Source organism: Canis lupus, chromosome 12, assembly GCF_003254725.2.
Source record: "Canis lupus dingo isolate Sandy chromosome 12, ASM325472v2, whole genome shotgun sequence".
Lineage (NCBI taxonomy): Eukaryota > Metazoa > Chordata > Mammalia > Carnivora > Canidae > Canis > Canis lupus.
Genome location: NC_064254.1, coordinates 11,838,787 through 11,856,066, shown reverse-complemented (window position 1 = coordinate 11,856,066; position 17,280 = coordinate 11,838,787). Strand labels below are relative to the sequence as shown.

The 17,280-nt window shown below is 44.4% G+C and overlaps 1 protein-coding gene across 1 annotated transcript in view; it reads right to left on the bottom strand.

Annotated features, from left to right (window-relative positions):
* TTBK1 (tau tubulin kinase 1) overlaps window positions 1-987 on the bottom strand; it is a 42,475-nt gene extending 41,488 nt beyond the window's left edge. The window contains 1 exon segment of the mRNA XM_025418846.3: window positions 791-987. The gene's annotated coding sequence lies outside the window, so the exon portion shown is untranslated.
* Window positions 988-17,280: the final 16,293 nt, after the last annotated feature.

Below are 17,280 nucleotides of genomic sequence, written 5' to 3'. Positions count from 1 at the left end.
TGATTATCTGTCAGACAGGGTGGGCCAATCGTGTGTGTTGGGGGTTGGGGAGACAGAGAGGGAGAGACAGCAAGAGAAGGAGGGAGGGAACTCATCATGGTGTGTGGGTTGATGTGTTGATGTGTAATTCTGCAAGGTGTGAACCAGGTGTCCGTGGGAACCTGGGAGCGCAGGTAAGGAGAGGGAAAGGAGCCCAGTGAGGGTAGTGGGAACAGGTGAGAAGAGGTATGGAAGGAGGCAGAGGAGAAGGGATGGGATGGGGGGTGACAGGAGCAGAGGAGGGGGTTGGGTAAGACAGAAGCAGGGGGCGAGCCATCGGGATGACAGGTGAGGAAGCGGTAGTTCCCCGGGAGGGGCTTGTGGGCGCTGCCGAAGAGGCGAGGAAGTAGGTAAGGGGCTGGCCAGAGGGAGGAAGGGCCTGAGGGTAAGGGAGCGAGGTTGCGGAGGCAGCCGGCAGCCGGCAGCCGGGAAGGGCTGGTCAGGGTGCCAGCAGGGTGAGGCCGTGGGGCCGGGGGCAGAGGGGGAGGCGAGGGGCAGAGGCCGTGGGGGCCGGCCGGTGAGGGCGGGCGTGTGCGCTGGGGGCCGCGGGGGCAGGGAGCCAGTCCAGGCCTCGGGATGCGGCCCAGGCTGTGTAGGCCGGCGGCGGGCGCCCGGCTCGGCGGACACGGCCCGGGGAGGGGGAGCTGGGGAAGGCTGCGCTGGGCGGCGAGCCGGGCCGAGGCCCGCGGAGCCCGCAGGGGAGCCCCCGCCCCGACCCCGCCGGCCCGCCGCCGGCCCCGCCCCGCCTCACCTGCTCTGTGCCCGCTGCGGCTGCGGCTGCGGCGGCGGAGGCAGCGGCTCGGGGCGGCGCATCCCCCGGGGCCGGGGCGGGGCGGGGGCGGGGGCGGCTCAGTGCGGCGCGGGGCGGCCCGCTCCCTCCGGCGGCGGCGGTGGCGGCGGCGGCCTCCTGCCCGGGATCATCCCCGCCCGGCCCGGCCCGGCCCCGATCCTCCTCGGGCGACGGCGGAGGCAGCGGCGGAGCGGGGAGCTGCCCACAATGCACTGCGCCGCCAGCATCAGCACCAGCCCTGACATCACCGCCCCACCGCCCGGCTCTTACATCACCGCCCTTTCTCTGACATCACATTCCACTCTGCTCCTCTCTCCACGCCTGCAGCCTTAGGGCTCTCCTTCGGATGGTCCCGCTCCGGCTCTTCGGTTCCCCTCACTGGTTTCACTTGACCCCCACCCCCACCCTGGCAGGGCCCCATCACTCCTTACCTGTCCCCACAAACTCCTCTGTTTAGATCATCCTTTATCTTCCCCCCTCTCAGCAGGTCCCTGTCAACCTCAAATGACTGCCTCACTGCGCCTCCCATGTGTTCATACTACTTTCCTCTAAACTCCTTTCCCCTCACCTATACCCATCCTCCCATAGTCCCTGTCTCTCATTTCTTCTCACACATTCCTCGCCTAGAACTCACCTCCCCACACGTATGCCTTACCTCCTGGCTCAACCTGTCCCTCTCTGTCTTTGGCCCTTTTTCCCATCTGTTGACAAATTCTCTCATTGTTTCTTACTGCTTACAAATAAGATGCACTTTTTTTTGAGATTTTATTTATTTATTCATGAGAGACACACAGAGAGAGGCAGACACACAGGCAGAAGGAGAAGCAGACTCTCGCAGGGAGCCCAATATGGGATTCAATCCCTGGACCAGGGATCACACCCTAAGCCAAAGGCTGACACTCAACCACTGAACCACCCAGGCATCCCTCTTTTTTTTATTTTTTTTTTATTTTTTATTTTTTTTTAGATTTTATTTATTTGAGAGAGAGAGAACAGAGAGCTCTCTGGGAGTGGGAGAGAGGGGCAGAAGGAGAGGGGGAAGCAGACTCCTGTGGAGCAGGGAGCTGGATGCGGGGCTCAATCCCAGGACCCCAAGACCATGAGCTGAGCCTAAGGCAGACGCTTAACTGACTGAGCCACCCAGGTGCCCCAAGAGGCACACTCTTTATTGTGACATTGAAGATTCTCCCTAACATGGTAATAACGCCATATAGAGGCTATTACCACCTTTCTGACAAATTTGATTATTCAACATTCCCTGAACATATTTTGTACGGTCTCTCTCAGATCTTCCATACTTCATACCTTCAATAAGTGCATAGTGAGGCCTCCAATGACAATGACAAATAGCAACTATTTACTCTTCCCAGACACCATTCTAACTTTACACATGTTAATTCATTTAATCCTCATAACAACCCTATGACACAGCAGTACTAATGTTACACCCATTTTAGAGGAGGAAACTGAGATAGAGAGGTTGAATAATTTGCCTTACGTTACACAGCTAGCGAGTGGCAGAGCTGGGATTCAAACTCTGGCTTTGGAGACCATGCTCCTAACCATGATGCTAGGAGGAAGGACCACTGAATCAGCAAGAGGAGACACATTCTGCTGTAATTTGAAGGATTAGGAGTTTTCCAACAGACAAGTGGAGCCAGGGCAGAGGGTCGGAGAGACTTCTAGGCTGAGAAGACTGCATGAGGTGAGCTGGGGGTGGGCATGTACAAGATCATGAAGCACCCTGTGTGCCATGCTAAGAAGATTGGATTTTCTCCACTTAGTTTTTGGAAGTGTAGTGGCTAGTGTTTTGAGCCATCCAGATCCCCCTTCGGAATCCAGGTACTCATCCCTTCAGCTGCCTGGGGTGCTGAAGTCTGAGTGCTCTCAGCAGAGTCCCCCTGGCCAAGGATGCTGCCTCACTCACAATCACATATCCATTCTGGTGCAACCCATATCCAATTGATGATCAGCCTGTGTGGACAAAGGCCTGGCCCCTTCACCTCAACTCAAGACATTTCTGAAGGGACATCCATTTTCAAACCTCCTTATCTGGTCAGCTGAGGCTTCTATTGAGGCTGTGTCAAAGCTCTGCCCAATCCTGCTTTTTTGGCTCCTCTGCAGAAGTTGATCCACACAGTACTTCCCGATCAACTTCCTGCATGATCCTCTCCATCTCAAGAGTCAACATCAGGGGAATTGGACCTTCAGAGAGGAAATCACTGAAGAATACAGTCTGACCCAAGTATTGAGTTAGGATTCTAGGTTGACAGTTTTGTCCCCAGTACTATAAAAATGTCACTCTACTGACCTCTTGTTTGCATTGTTTCTGATGAAAAATATGCAATTATCCTTATCCTTGTTTCTCTGTATGTAGTATCTATTCCTCTGGCTGCTTTTAAGATTTTCTTTTTATTACAGTTTTAAAGCTATTTGGTTATGATGTGGTTTGACTTTTTTTTTCATGTTTCTTGTGCTTGGGATTTGTTGAGTTCTTGTATCTGTGAAATTATAGTTGTCATCAAGTTTGGAAAAATCTCAGACATTATTTTCTCAAATACTTTTTCTCTCTTCCCTTTTCTTCAGAGACTCCAATTACCCATGTGAAGTTTTCCACAGCTGACTGATGCTTTGTTCCTCCCACCCCCCGAGTCTTTTTATCTCACTGTGTTTTGTTCTGCATACTTTGTACTGCTAAGTATTCAACTTTATTAATCTTATCTGGGGATCCTGGGATCGAGTCCCACATTGGGCTCCCTGAAGGGAGCCTGCCTGTCCCTCTGCCTATGTCTCTGCCTCTCTTTCTGTGTCTCTCATGAATAAATAAAATCTTAAAAAAAAAGATTTATTTATTTGTGAGAGAGTGGGATCCCTGGGTGGCGCAGCAGTTTAGCGCCTGCCTTTGGCCCAGGGCGCGATCCTGGAGACCCGGGATCGAATCCCACGTCGGGCTCCCGGTGCATGGAGCCTGCTTCTCCCCCTGCCTGTGTCTCTGCCTCTCTCTCTCTCTCTGTGTGTGACTATCATAAATAAATAAAAATTAAAAAAAAAAGTTTATTTGTGAGAGAGAGAGATAGTGTGTGCATAAGCAGGGGGAGGGACAGGGGAAGAGAGAGGGTCACAAGCAGACTCCACACTGAGCCTGGAGCTCCACATGAAGCTCAGTCTCACAACCCTGAGATCATGACCTGAGCCAAAACCAAGAGTCAGTCAGATAGATGCTTAAAATGGACCACCCAAATACCTCAGTCTGGGTCTTTCAAAAATCTTTCATGTACCATTTTTTTCTTCTAATTTCTTAAGCATATGGAATATTTATAACAACTTTTATTTTAAATTTTTTATTTTAAATATTTTATTTATTCATGAGAGACACAGGGGTGGGGAGAGCAGAGACAGAGGTAGAGGGAGAAGCAGGCTCCATGCAGGGAGCCTGATGTGGAACTCAATCCTGGGACTCCAGGATCACACCCTGGGCCAAAGGCAGGCACTGAACCGCTGAGCCACCCAGGCATCCCTATTTTTACTTTTTAAAGGTTTTACTTATTTATTCATGAGACACAGAGAGGCAAAGACATAGGCAGAGAGAGAGGCAGGCTCCCTTGGGGAGCCCGATGCAGGACTTGATCCCAGGACCTGCAAATCACGCCCTGAGTGGAAGGCAGATGCTCAACCACTGAGCCACCCAGGCGTTCCTATAATAGCTATTTTAATATACTTACTTATGAATTTTATTACTTGAATAATTTCTTTTAAAAAACATTTTATTTATTTATTTGAGAGAAAGAAAAAAAGTGAGAGACAGCATGAGTGGATGGGAGGGGCAGAGTGAGGGAGAAGCAGACTCCCTGCTGAGCAAGGAGCTCAATGTGCACCAGGACTCTATTCCAGCAGGACTCTATCCCAGGACCCCCAGATCATGACCTGAGCTGAAGGGAGACACTTAATCAACTGAGCCACTCAGGCGCCCCTAACTGAATAGTTTCTAGACCACTTGCAACTGATTTTTCTTCTCACTCTGTGTCATATTTTTCCACTTCTTTCCATACCATAGTTTTTTATTGGATGGCAAATAGTGTGAATGTTACTTTGTTGGGTTTATTTTTGTTTGTATGCAATATTTTTGTATTTTAGGAAATATTCTTAAGGTTTGTTCTATAATGCAACTAATTTACTCAGAAACAGTTTGATCTATTAAGGCTTACTTTGTACGCTTTATTAGACGGGACCTAAGTAGCTTCTATCCTAGGGATAATTTTCCCCATGACTGAGGCAAAAGGCTTCAGCATATTTTACCTCATGTCCAATGAATTATGAAGTTTTCCACATTGGCTGGAGGAACAGGCACTTTTTCCAATGCTGTGTGAGTTTTGGAGATCATTCACGTTGCTACTTTCATGTTGTTCTTTTCCGGCTTCAGCAAGTTTCCTCACACACATATGCTGACCAGTCCTATGTTGACTGTCACAGAGATCACTATGAAGATTCCAAAGCGCTCTCTCCTATCCTGTGCTCTGTTCCAGACCAGCTACCTTGGCCTCCATGGACTCCCCCTTCTGCCTCCTCAGCTCCAGGAGACAGCTGGGATCGGCCTGGTTTCCTCCTGCCTGGAGCCCAGAAAACCTGCAGGCAATATGCTGGGGCAAACACAAAGCTCACCTGGTTGTTTTCAGTCTTTGGGGGATCCTGTCCTCCGCTGCCTGACAGCCAGTGTTCAAACATCATTGTTTCACAGATTCTGCCCAGTTTTTTTTTGTTTTTGCCTGTTAAATACGGGAGGCTATACAGCAAGGGAAACCATCAACAAAATGAAAAAGCAGTTTATGGAATGGGAAAAGATGCTTGCAAATCATATATTTGAAAAGGGTTAATATCTGAAGTACATATAAAGGACTCATACAATACAATAGAAAAAAAAAAAACAAAACAGTCCATTTAAAAAATGGGCAAAGGGGCTACCCCGGGTGGCTCAGCGGTTTAGCGCCGCCTTCAGCCCAGGGCGTGATCCTGGAGACCCAGGATTGAGTCCCACATCAGGCTCCCTCCATGGAGCCTGCTTCTCCCTCTGCCTGTGTCTCTGTCTCTCATGAATAAATAAATAAAATCTTAAAAAAAAAAAAGGAAAATACAAATCAAAACCAAATCAAATGAGATACCACCTTATACCCCTGAATTGCTAGTGTTAAAAAGACAAAAAATAATAAGTGTTGGCTAGGATGTGGAGAAAAGGGAACCCTTGTGCTCTATTGGTAGGAATGCAAATTAGTGCCATCACTGTGGAAAACAGTATGGAGGTTCCTCAAAAAACTAAAGATAGGAACCTGGGTCCCTCAGTCCATAGCATGCAGAATCTTGACCTCAGGGTTGTAAGTTCGAGCCTCTCACTGGGTGTAGAGATTACTTAAAAATAAAATGTTTAAAAAAATAAAATGTTTAAAAAGAATGAAATCTTGCCATTTGCAATAATGTGGATGGAGCTAGAGAGTATTATGCTAAGAGAAATAAGTCAGTCAGAGGTGCCTAGGTGGCTCAGTCAGTTAAGTGTCTGACTCCTTGATTTCAGCTCAGGTCATGATCTCAGGGTTGTGGGATCCATCCCAGTATCTAGCTCCGTGCTCAATGAGGAGCTTGCCTAAGATTTTCTCTCTCCCTCTGCCGCTCCCTACTCTCCCTCACCATCAAAAAAAAAAAACAAAAAACAAAAAAACAAAAAAAAAACAAAAAACAGAGAAATGCCATATAATTTCACTCATATGTGGAATTTAAGAAACAAAACAAATAAACAAAGCAAGAGAAAAAAGAGGCAAACCAAGAAACTGATGGTTACCAGAGGGAAGGGAGGTGGAGGGATGGGTGGGATAGGTGATGGGGAGTAAGGAGTGCACTTTGATGAGCATCAGGTGATGCATGGAGGTGCTGAATCACTAAACTGTACACCTGAAACTAATATTGCACTGTATGCTAACTAATTGTAATTTTAATAAAAACTTGGGGAGAAAATCTTTAAAAAAAAAAAAAAAAACCCTAGGGCAGCCCCAGTGGCTTAGCGGTTTAGCGCCGTCTTCAGCCCGGGGCATGATCCTGGAGACCTGGGATCCAGTCCCACATCAGGCTCCCTGCATGGAGCCTGCTTCTCCCTCTGCCTGTGTCTCTGCCTCTCTCTCCTTCTGTGTCTCTCATGAATAAATAAAATCTTAAAAAAAAAAAAAACAACTCTAAAGGGGCGTCTGGGTGGCTCAGTCAGTTAAGTGTCTGACTTGGTTTCAGCTCAGGTTGTGAGCTCTGGGTTGTGAGATAGAGTCCCACATCTGGCTCCTCGTTAAGCTTGGAGTCCACTTGAGATTCTTCCCCCCCTCACTCCCATCTCCTCTGCTCCTCCCTCTGCTTGTGCACTTCCTCTCTCTCTCTCTCAAATAAATAAATAAATAAATAAATAAATAAATAAATAAAATCTTAAAAAAACCCACAAACCCTAAAAATAGAAGTACAATATGATTCAGTAGTCGCCTTCTGGATATTTACATGAAGAAAATGAAAACACCATTTTAAAAAGATAGAAGTACCCCTGTAGTTCACTGCAGCATTATTCACAATAGCTATGATACAGAAGCAACCCAAGTGTCCACTGATACATGAATAGATAAAGATGTGGTATATATGGACAGTAAAATATTACTCAGCCATAAAGAATGAGATCTTGCCACTTGTGACAACATGGATGGACCTAGAGGGCATTATGCTAAGTGGAATAAGTCAGACAGAAAAAGACAAATGCTGTATGATTTTGTTCATATGTGGAATCTAAAAGAAATTTAAAAAACAATAAAAGAGAAACACTCCTTAAATATAAAGAACGAACACGGTTGCTGAGGGGAAGATTGTAGGAGGATGAAGATAATGGGTGAGGGGAGTAGGAGATATATAGGCTTCTAGTTATGGAATAAATTGTGGGGATGAAAGGAACAGCACAGGCGATATAGTCAATGGTATTATAATTGCATTGAATGTGGCAGAGGGGAGCTACACTTGTGGTGAATATACATCTTGACTTGTCAAATCACTATGTTGTATGCCTGAAACTAATATAACAATGTGTGTCAGCTATACGTCAATAAAAACATTTTTGAAAAGACAGTCTCTTCAATATATGGTGTTGGGAAAACTGGATATTCACATAAAACTAAACTAAACCCCTGTTTTATACCACTCACAAAAATGAACTCAAATTGGGCTAAACTTTTTAAGATTTATTTATTTGAGAGATAGAGAAAGTGCATGTGTAAGCAGGAGGAAGGAGAGGGAGAGAGAGAACCTCAAACAGATTCTGTGACAAGCATGGAGCCTGACGTGGGCTCAATTCTGCAACCCTGAGATCATGACCTGAGCTGAAACCAAGAGTTGGATGCTTAACCAACTGAGCCACTTAGGCACCCCTTGAATTGGATTAAAGACTTAAATGTCAGACCTGAAACAATGAAACTCCTAGAAGAAAACATAGAGAATAAGTTCCTTTGAATGGTTATTGGCAATGATTTTTTAAATATGACACATAAAGTACAGGCAACAAGAATAAATAAACAAGTGGGACTACATTAAACTAAAAAGCTTCTGCACAGCAAAAAACCCACTCCCAATCAGAAAAATAAAAAGACAACCTATGGAATGGGGAAAAAAAAAAACTTGTAAACCATGTATCTGATAAGGGGTTAATATCCAAAATATATAAAGAATTCATATAACTCAATAGCACAAAAAACCCCCAAATAATCCAGTTAAAAATAGGCAAAGGATCTGAATAGATATTTTTCCAAAGAAGGCATACAAATGGCCAACAGGAACATGAAAAGGTGCTCAACATCACTAATCATTAGGGAAATGCAAATCAAAACCACAATGATAGGGGTGGCTGGCTGGCTCAGTTGGTGAAGCATGCAACTCTTGATCTCAGGGTTGCAGGTTTGAGTCCTACGTTGGGTGCAGAGATTACTTGAAAAAAAAAATCTTTGTGGTGCCTGGCTGGCTCAGTCAGTAGAACATGCAACTTTGATATCAGGGTTGTAGGTTCAAGCCCCATGTTGGGTATAGAGATTACTTTTTAAAAAATCTTTTAAAAATCCCACAATGATATGTCACCTTGTACTTATTAGAATGGCTATGATCAATCTTAAAAAAACAACAACAGGGATCCCTGGGTGGTGCAGCGGTTTGGTGCCTGCCTTTGGCCCGGGGCGCGATCCTAGAGACCCGGGATCGAATCTCACATCGGGCTCCCGGTGCATGGAGCCTGCTTCTCCCTCTGCCTGTGTCTCTGCCTCTCTCTCTCTGTGTGACTATCATAAATAAATAAAAATTAAAAACAACAACAACAAAAACAAACTCATAAACACAGAGAACACACTGGGGGTTACCAGAGTCAGGGCAGGGAGGACACTGAGCAAAGTGGAAGAAGGTGGTTAAAAGATACAAACTTCCAGTTATAAGATAAGTCCTGGGATGGAAGGTACAGCATGGTGACTATAGTTAATAATTCTGCATTGTATATTTGAAAGATGTTAAGAGAATAGATCATAAAAGTTCTCATCACAAGGAAAATATATTTGTAACTATGTGGTGATGAATGTTAACTAAACTTATTGTGGTGATCATTTTACAGTACATACTTATATAAAGTCATTATGTTGTACACCTAAAACTAATGCAATGTCAAAAAAAATTTTTAAAGATTTTATTTATTCATGAGAGACACAGAGAGAGAGACAGACAGAGACACAGGCAGAGGGAGAAGCAGGCTTCATGCATGGAGTTCTACACGGGACTCAATCCCAGGTCTCCAGGAACAGGCCCTGGGCTGAAGGTGGCGCTAAACCGCTGAGCCACCAGGGCTGCCCCCGCACCCCCCGCCCCCCCCCCCCCGCCCCAATTTTTTTAAATAACAGAAAGGTGTGACAAACAACAAAAAGAGAAAAGAAAAGCATGGTAAATATAAAGCACAAAAGAGGATAATAGACAAAAAAATCCAAAATGTTAGTAATCACAATAAATATAAATGGAAGAAATTCACTGATAAACAGAGCGTCAACTTTGTAAAAACGCAGGTATAAGCTGCTTAATAGAGACACATTAGGAGTGCCTGGGTGGCTCAATGTTTGAGTGTCTGCCTTTGGTTCAGGTCGTGATCCCGGGGTCCTGGGATCGAGTCCCACATCGGGCTCCCCATGGGAGTCTGTTTCTCCCTCTGCCTGTGTCTCTGCCTCTCTCTCTGTGTCTCTCATGAATAAATAAATAAAATCTAAAGAAAAAAAAAGAGAGAAAACGACATATTGGACTACAAAAAGGTTAAGACTGAAGATGTAAAAATATGTAAGTCCAAAAGAATTTCAGGACTAAAAAAGGTCATATCATGAGGACAAAAAATATACCACACTGGGACGCCTGGGTGGCTCAGCCAGGCTCAGCGGTTGAGTGTCTGCCTTCAGCTCAGGGCGTGACCCCGGTGCAGGGGCTGAGTCCCACATCCGGCTCCTTGTGAGCAGCCTGCTTCTCCCTCAGCCTGCATTTCTGCCTCTCTCTCTGTGTCTCTCATGAATAAACAAATAAACTCTTTAAAAAAAAGTATATACCACCAATAACGTATAAAAATTCTTTTTTTTTTTTTTTAAATTTTTATTTATTTATGATAGTCACAGAGAGAGAGAGAGGCAGAGACACAGGCAGAGGGGGAAGCAGGCTCCATGCACTGGGAGCCCGACATGGGATTCGATCCCGGGTCTCCAGGATCACGCCCTGGGCCAAAGGCAGGCGCCAAACCGCTGCACCACCCAGGGATCCCAATAACGTATAAAAATTCTAAACTTGAACTCACCTAATAATAGTCCCCCCAAAGAAAAATAGGAAATGTTACAAGGAAAAATGTTAAATCCACTGCCAAAGGGAGATTTAAAAAAATCTAACTTAGTAATTGATAAATCAAATGGGAAAAAAAGTAAAGATACAGAAGTTTTGAAAAATACAAACATAACCAACAAGTTTGATCCAGTGTATATGTGTGTATAGATGACTACATATTAAGTAATATCTATTATATCTATCTTAGATGGAATAGATCTGTTGGATATAGATTATCTACTATAGATAGGTTTTATTTATTTATTTATTTTAGATAGGTTTTATATACATACATATCTATTATAAACATAATAGACAGGGGCAGCCCCGGTGGCTCAGTGGTTTAGCGCCGCCTTCAGCCCAGGGCCTGATCCTGGAGATCTGGGATCGAGTCCCACGTCAGGCTCCCTGTGTGGAGCCTGCTTCTCCCTCTGCCTCTCTCTCACTCTCTGTGTGTCTCTCATGAATAAATAAATAAATAAAGTCTTAAAAAAATAAACAAACATAATAGACAATATTTATACTAAATATTATATAATATATAGATAGATATGAAATAGATATAAAATTTTAAGATTTGATAATCCTGAATAGTGGGTACAAGGATATATGATATACCATTCCCCAAACTTTACTCATATTTGATACATTTTGTAATAAGTTTTTAAATTAATAATCATTCACAAGAAAATGTTTAAAATTGAGCACGAAGGCTGAACTCCCCATTTTGGCCTCTACAGATGCCTGACATAGAAGAGCATAGAAGAGCAAACTAAGAATCCAGATGCCCCCTCCTTGCACAAAATTCCCATCATAAGTGATATCACTAGCAAGGAAACATCCTAGCCACTGGGATGGTGAGGAAGTAAGACTCAGGGGACACCTGGCTGGTACAGTCAGCAGAGCATGTGACTCTTTTAATCTCAGCATCATGAGTTCATATCCCCATTGGGCAGAAAGCTTGTGGAAAGAAAAGAAAAGAAAAGAAAGAAAAGAAAAGAAAAAAAGAGAAAAGAAAAGAAAAGAAAAGAAAGAAAAGAAAAAAAAAGAAAAAAAAAGAAAAGAAAAGAAAAAAAGAAAAGAAAAGAAAAGAAAAGAAAAAAAGAAAGAAAAGAAAAGAAAAGAAAAAGGAAGGGACAGAGGGAGGGAGGGAGGGGACTCGAAATGTACTGAGGTAAGGTGGATATAGCATATATTAGGGCAGAGAACCTCAGCCCTGCCTTCTCTACAACATATCTGGGAAGCAGTATCACATTTGAAAAGCAAATGAACACAAAACATGGAAAGGTAGGGACACCTGGGTGGCTCAACAGTTGAGCGTCTGCCTTCAGCTCAGGACGTTCTCCTAGAGTTCCAGGATCGAGTCCCGCATAGGGCTCCTGTAGGGAGCCTCTCTCTGCCTCTGTCTCTGCCTCTTTCTGTGTCTCTCATGAATAAATAAACATTAAAAAAAAAAGTGGGAGGGTAAACCTGGTCCCTGCTAGTCCTTTGTGAAGAAGCAGATGTTTGTTTGACCTGGGTGTTAACTCGCAGGACTGTGAGGATAAATTGGAAGGGATCCTCCACATGCTTGATTTCTGCTTTCTTTGAATTGCTCAACACTGTACATCGCTGCTTGGCATTAAATTGACCCCTATTCTTGAGCCAAGGCTGGCCCTTCACCAGACCAGAGACCAAAGTCTCAGACTTTACTCCTTTTTGTAGTTCCTTTAGCATCCATTGAGTGTCTCACACAAAACAAATGCTTCAAAAAAAGAAAAAAAATGTATCCTTAAAGCTGTAAAAGCTTTAAAAACATAATTAAAAATGAATCAGCTTAAACTATGTGACTAGGAAGGCACATTTGGGTGATAAAACCATAAAGAAACATAAAGAAGTTTATTTATGCCTGTTTTTTGTCCTTACTATAAAAGTAAGGGCAGTGGTTACTTTTGGAAGGAATAAAGAGGTGTGACTGGGATGGAGCACGTGGAAACTTCTGGGTGCCTGAAGATCTATTTCTTGACATGGTAGTGGTTACAAGAGTGTCATATAATAATTAATTTGCTTTGAAGTTGTTTGCTGCAGGTCGATTTTATTTTATTATAAAAACATTTTTATTGGTATGTCCTGTGAATGAATGAATGAGTGAGTGAGTGAGTGAGTGGATGAGGGCACTGAGCATCAACGGTTGCTAACATCAAAAAAGAGAGACATCCAGACACCATATGCCCCACAGTGGGAATACATACCACCACCTTGTGAAGCAGTCTTGTCCAAAATAGAATCTGAATTCAAGTCTCTAGCTCCGACTCCAATTTATAGGACAGAAGAACACTTTACATGACACCACAGGGATATAATCAGTAAACTCCAGACTACAGGAAATGCGAGAGAACAAACGAGGGGACTAGGGAGAGACAATATGCAGAGGCAACATATTGATTAAAATATTCTCAAAAGACTTATCAACCAATCACAGCATATGGATTTTATGTGGCTTTTGCTTTTAAGTAAATAAACTGTACACAAACATTAAAACATTTTTTAAAGATTTTATTTATTCATTCATAAGAGACACAGAGAGAGGTGCAGAAACACAGGCAGAGGGAGAAGCAGGCTCCACTCAGGGAGCCCGACGTGGGACTCGATCCTGGGTCTCCAGGATCACACCACAGGCTGCAGGCGGTGCTAAACCGCTGAGCCACAGGGGCTGCCTAATTAAAACATTTCTAAGACAATTGGAGATTTGAACAGTGGGAGAATACTTGATGATGTATTGTTAAATATTTTAGCTGAGATGATGGCATTTTGGTTACATTTGAAAAAAAAAAAAAGACTATCTTGGGGTGCCTGCGCTGCTCACTTTTTAAGTGTCCCACTCTTGGTTTCAGCTCAGGTCGTGATATCGGGGTTGTAAGATCAAGCCCCATGTCAGGCTCAGTGGGGAGTTGGCTTTGGATTCTCTCTCCTTCTCCCTCCCTCCCACTCACTCTCTCTCTCTCAAATAAATAAATAAATAAATAAATAAATAAATAAATAAATATTTAAAAAATAATAAAATAAAAATGAGTATCTATTTAAAGGCACATACTAAAATATTGACTAAAAAAATGCAATCTTGAACTTGCATCAAAACAGTAGAGGAAGAAAATTGGACATGGGTACATAGATGAAATCAGATTGGCCATTAATTGCTAATTGTTGAGTCTCATTATATTATATTATTCCCCCTCTCATTATATTATATTATTATTTCCCCTGCTTTCGTTTTGCTTTTTAAAAAACAGCTCTAGGGCAGCCCCGGGTGGCTCAGCGGTTTAGCGCCACCTTCAGCCCAGGGCGTCATCCTGGAGACCCGGGATGGAGTCCCACGTCAGCTCCCTGCAGGGAGCCTGCACCTCCCTCTGCCTGTGACTCTGCCTCTGTGTGTGTGTGTGTGTGTGTGTGTGTGTGTGTGTGTGTGTCTCATGAATAAATAAATAAAATCTTAAAAAAAAACAGCTCTATAAAGTATAATTTACATATCAATACATTAATTTTAAGTGTAAAATTTAATATTTTGTGAAAGTTGACATGTCCAGAAAAACCCTGTTTGGAGAGACAGAAAGCAGATCATTTAAATAAAATTATGGGTGGGGCGTCTGGGTGACTTGGTTAAGCATCAGACTCCTGATTTCCACTGAGGTCAGGATCTCAGGGTTGTGAGATCAAGCCCACGTCAGGCCCTGTGCTGGGCACAAAGCCTGGTTGAGTCTCTCTCTCCCTCTCCATCTGCCCCTCCCACCAAAATAAATAAATAAATCTTAAAAAAAAATAAGTGAAATTACGGGGCACCTGGGCAGCTCAGTCAGTTAAGGGTTGGACTTGACTTTGGCTCAGGTCATGATCTCAGGGTTGTGAGATGGAGCCCCTCATCAGGCCCTGTGCTGGGCTTGGAGCATCCTTAAGAGTCTCTCTCTCCCTCTCCCTCCACCCCAGACTCACAAATGCTCTCTCTCTAAAAAGAAAAAAAAAGGGAGCCTGGGTGGCTCAGCGGTTTGTGCCGCCTTCAGCCCAGGCTGTGATCCTGGAGACCTGGGATTGAGTCCCATGTCGGGATCCTTGCATGGAGTCTGCTTCTCCCTCTGCTTCTCTCTCTTTCTCTCTCACTGTGTCTCTCATGAATAAATAGATAAAATCTTAAAAAAAAGAAAAAGAAAAAACTTAAAAGAAAAACTTACATAAAAATTTTTGATGGAATTATGCACTATGTATATAGGTTTGACATTGTAATGAAAACAATGCTGTGAAACTGAACAACGACTTCCATTTGTAGAGCACTTTGTGTTTTGTAAAGTGCTCTCCCATATTTCATCAGAGCTGCATCATACTCAAACAAAATGCATAAGTCAGGATAACATTTTTTACTTAGAGATGGGGAAACCAGGGCTCAGAAGGTTTAAGGGATCTGCTCAAGGTCCCAGAGCTATCAAGTAGTTACTTGTCTGACAAGTAGTTAATGGAATTAGGATTCCATTCTGGCCTCCTGTCCTGTGGTGAGCCTCTGTCCCCACAAGGCTGCCTCACTACACTGCGCACCTGCCTCGCTCCCCCCATTCCATCACTTAGCACCCCATCCTTCCACCTCGGGCCTCCCTGCAGTGAGCTGGAAGATGTGAGCTGGCTAGCTCAGCATCTTCCCCAACCTGACAGTGGATATAGAACCAATTTCAGGCCTCATGGGCCATTCCTTACACTCTCTTTCAGCCTGAAGTGGAAAGGGGAATGCCAGCCACATCACAGGTGTGAGCCCTGAGATAAAGGCTGGTTTAAGACACAGAGACAGAAATAGGATGCTCTGTGTATAGATGTGGGTACCTCTCCTTGAGAAGAATGGAGGGAAGGTGCAATTAAGGATAAGGAGGGTTGGGGAATCCCTGGGTGGCTCAGCGGTTTAGCGCCACCTTCGGCCTGGGGCGAGATCCTGGAGTTCCAGGATCGAGTCCTGAATCGGGCTCCCTGCATGGAGCCTGCTTCTCCCCTGCCTGTGTCTCTGCCTCTCTCTCTCTCTCTCATGAATAAATAAAACCTTTAAAAAAATTTAAAAAAGAAAAAAGGATAAGGAGGGGAGAGGAAGTTGCTCATTAAGTCCTCTGGCACAGGTAGCTTCTTTCCTAAATGTGTCTCAAGGTACATGTGAATAAAAAAAAAAAAAAAAAAAAAAAAAAAAAAGGTACATGTGAATGTGCATGAAAGGGGGCCTGGGGCACTAGTGGGCAGCTTTGCATACATGTTTGCCCCACGGTCTGAGTATCTGTGGCTGGGCCCACTGGAAAACAGAGGTATCCTAAAATCTCTTTGCCTTCTCTGTGTCTTTGCATTGTTTTTAGGTTTATTTACTAAGTATTCTCTATACCCAACATGGGGCTCAAACTCACAACCCCAAGATCAAGAATCACATGATAAAAAAGAAAAAAAAAAAGTCACATGCTCTTCCAACTGAGCCAGCCAGACACTCGGGTGTCTTTGCTTGCTTGTTTTTTTTATTTAATTTATTTGAGAGAGAGAACATGTGAGGAAGCAAGGCCTGATCCCATGACCCTGAGATCATGACCTGAACCAAAATTAAGGGTCAGTCCCTCAACTGGTTGAGCCACCCAGGCACCCTGTGTTTGCGTTTTTAATAATTATTATTTTGGGGCAGCCCGGGGGGCTCAGCGGTTTAGCACCGCCTTCAGCCCAGAGCCTTATCCTGGAGACTGGGATCGAGTCCCACGTCGGGGCTCCCTGCATGGAGCCTGCTTCTCCCTCTGCCTGTGTCTCTGCCTCTCTCTATGTGTGTGTCTCTCATGAATAAATAAGTAAAAAAATCTTTAAAAAATTATTATTTTTGTCAGCTCTATAACCTCATACTTCAGTATTTTATAGGTATCATTGAGGAAGAATTCGGAAGGAAGCACTAGAGTGCTTTCCTCTAAGGAATGGGATTGGGGTCTGCACTCACTTTCCACTGAGTACTCTCTTGCTCCATTTGATTTTTTTGTCCTCTATCTGTGTTATTTTTCTAACAAAAGGAAGGGAAAATCCTTGTCATTACCAGTGAACAATGGTGTGTTTGCCAGCCTCCCTGAAGATCCTGCTTCTATCAGCCTACTCTGGGACTGAGCAGATTACAAAGTGCTGGCAAACGTCACTTCTCATCCGAATCCATTCATACATTCTACAAATGTTTGATAAGTATGTGCCAGGCACAGTTTTAGAAGCTAGGGCTACAGCAGTGAACAAAACAGACAAAAGTTCCTGCCCTCCTGGGGGCTTACATTCCACCGGGTATAGAAAGACAAACAACAGAATTAATCAATAGGGTAGGGAGGACAAAAGGTGAGGCAGGGGAGGGCAAGAGAGAGTCCTGGCAACGGGAGGCTTGCCGAGCCGTAGAGGAAAGCCGGGGAGGGTGACCCGGGCGGACTCGGAAGAGGCGAGGGAGGGCCGCACGGAGCTACCTGGGAGAAAAGGGCTCCAAGCTACAGCGAACGCTAAGGGCCTGGCCAGCAGGCTTGAGGGCGGCCGGGAAAGCCAGCGTGGCTGCAGGAAGGGGAGAGCAG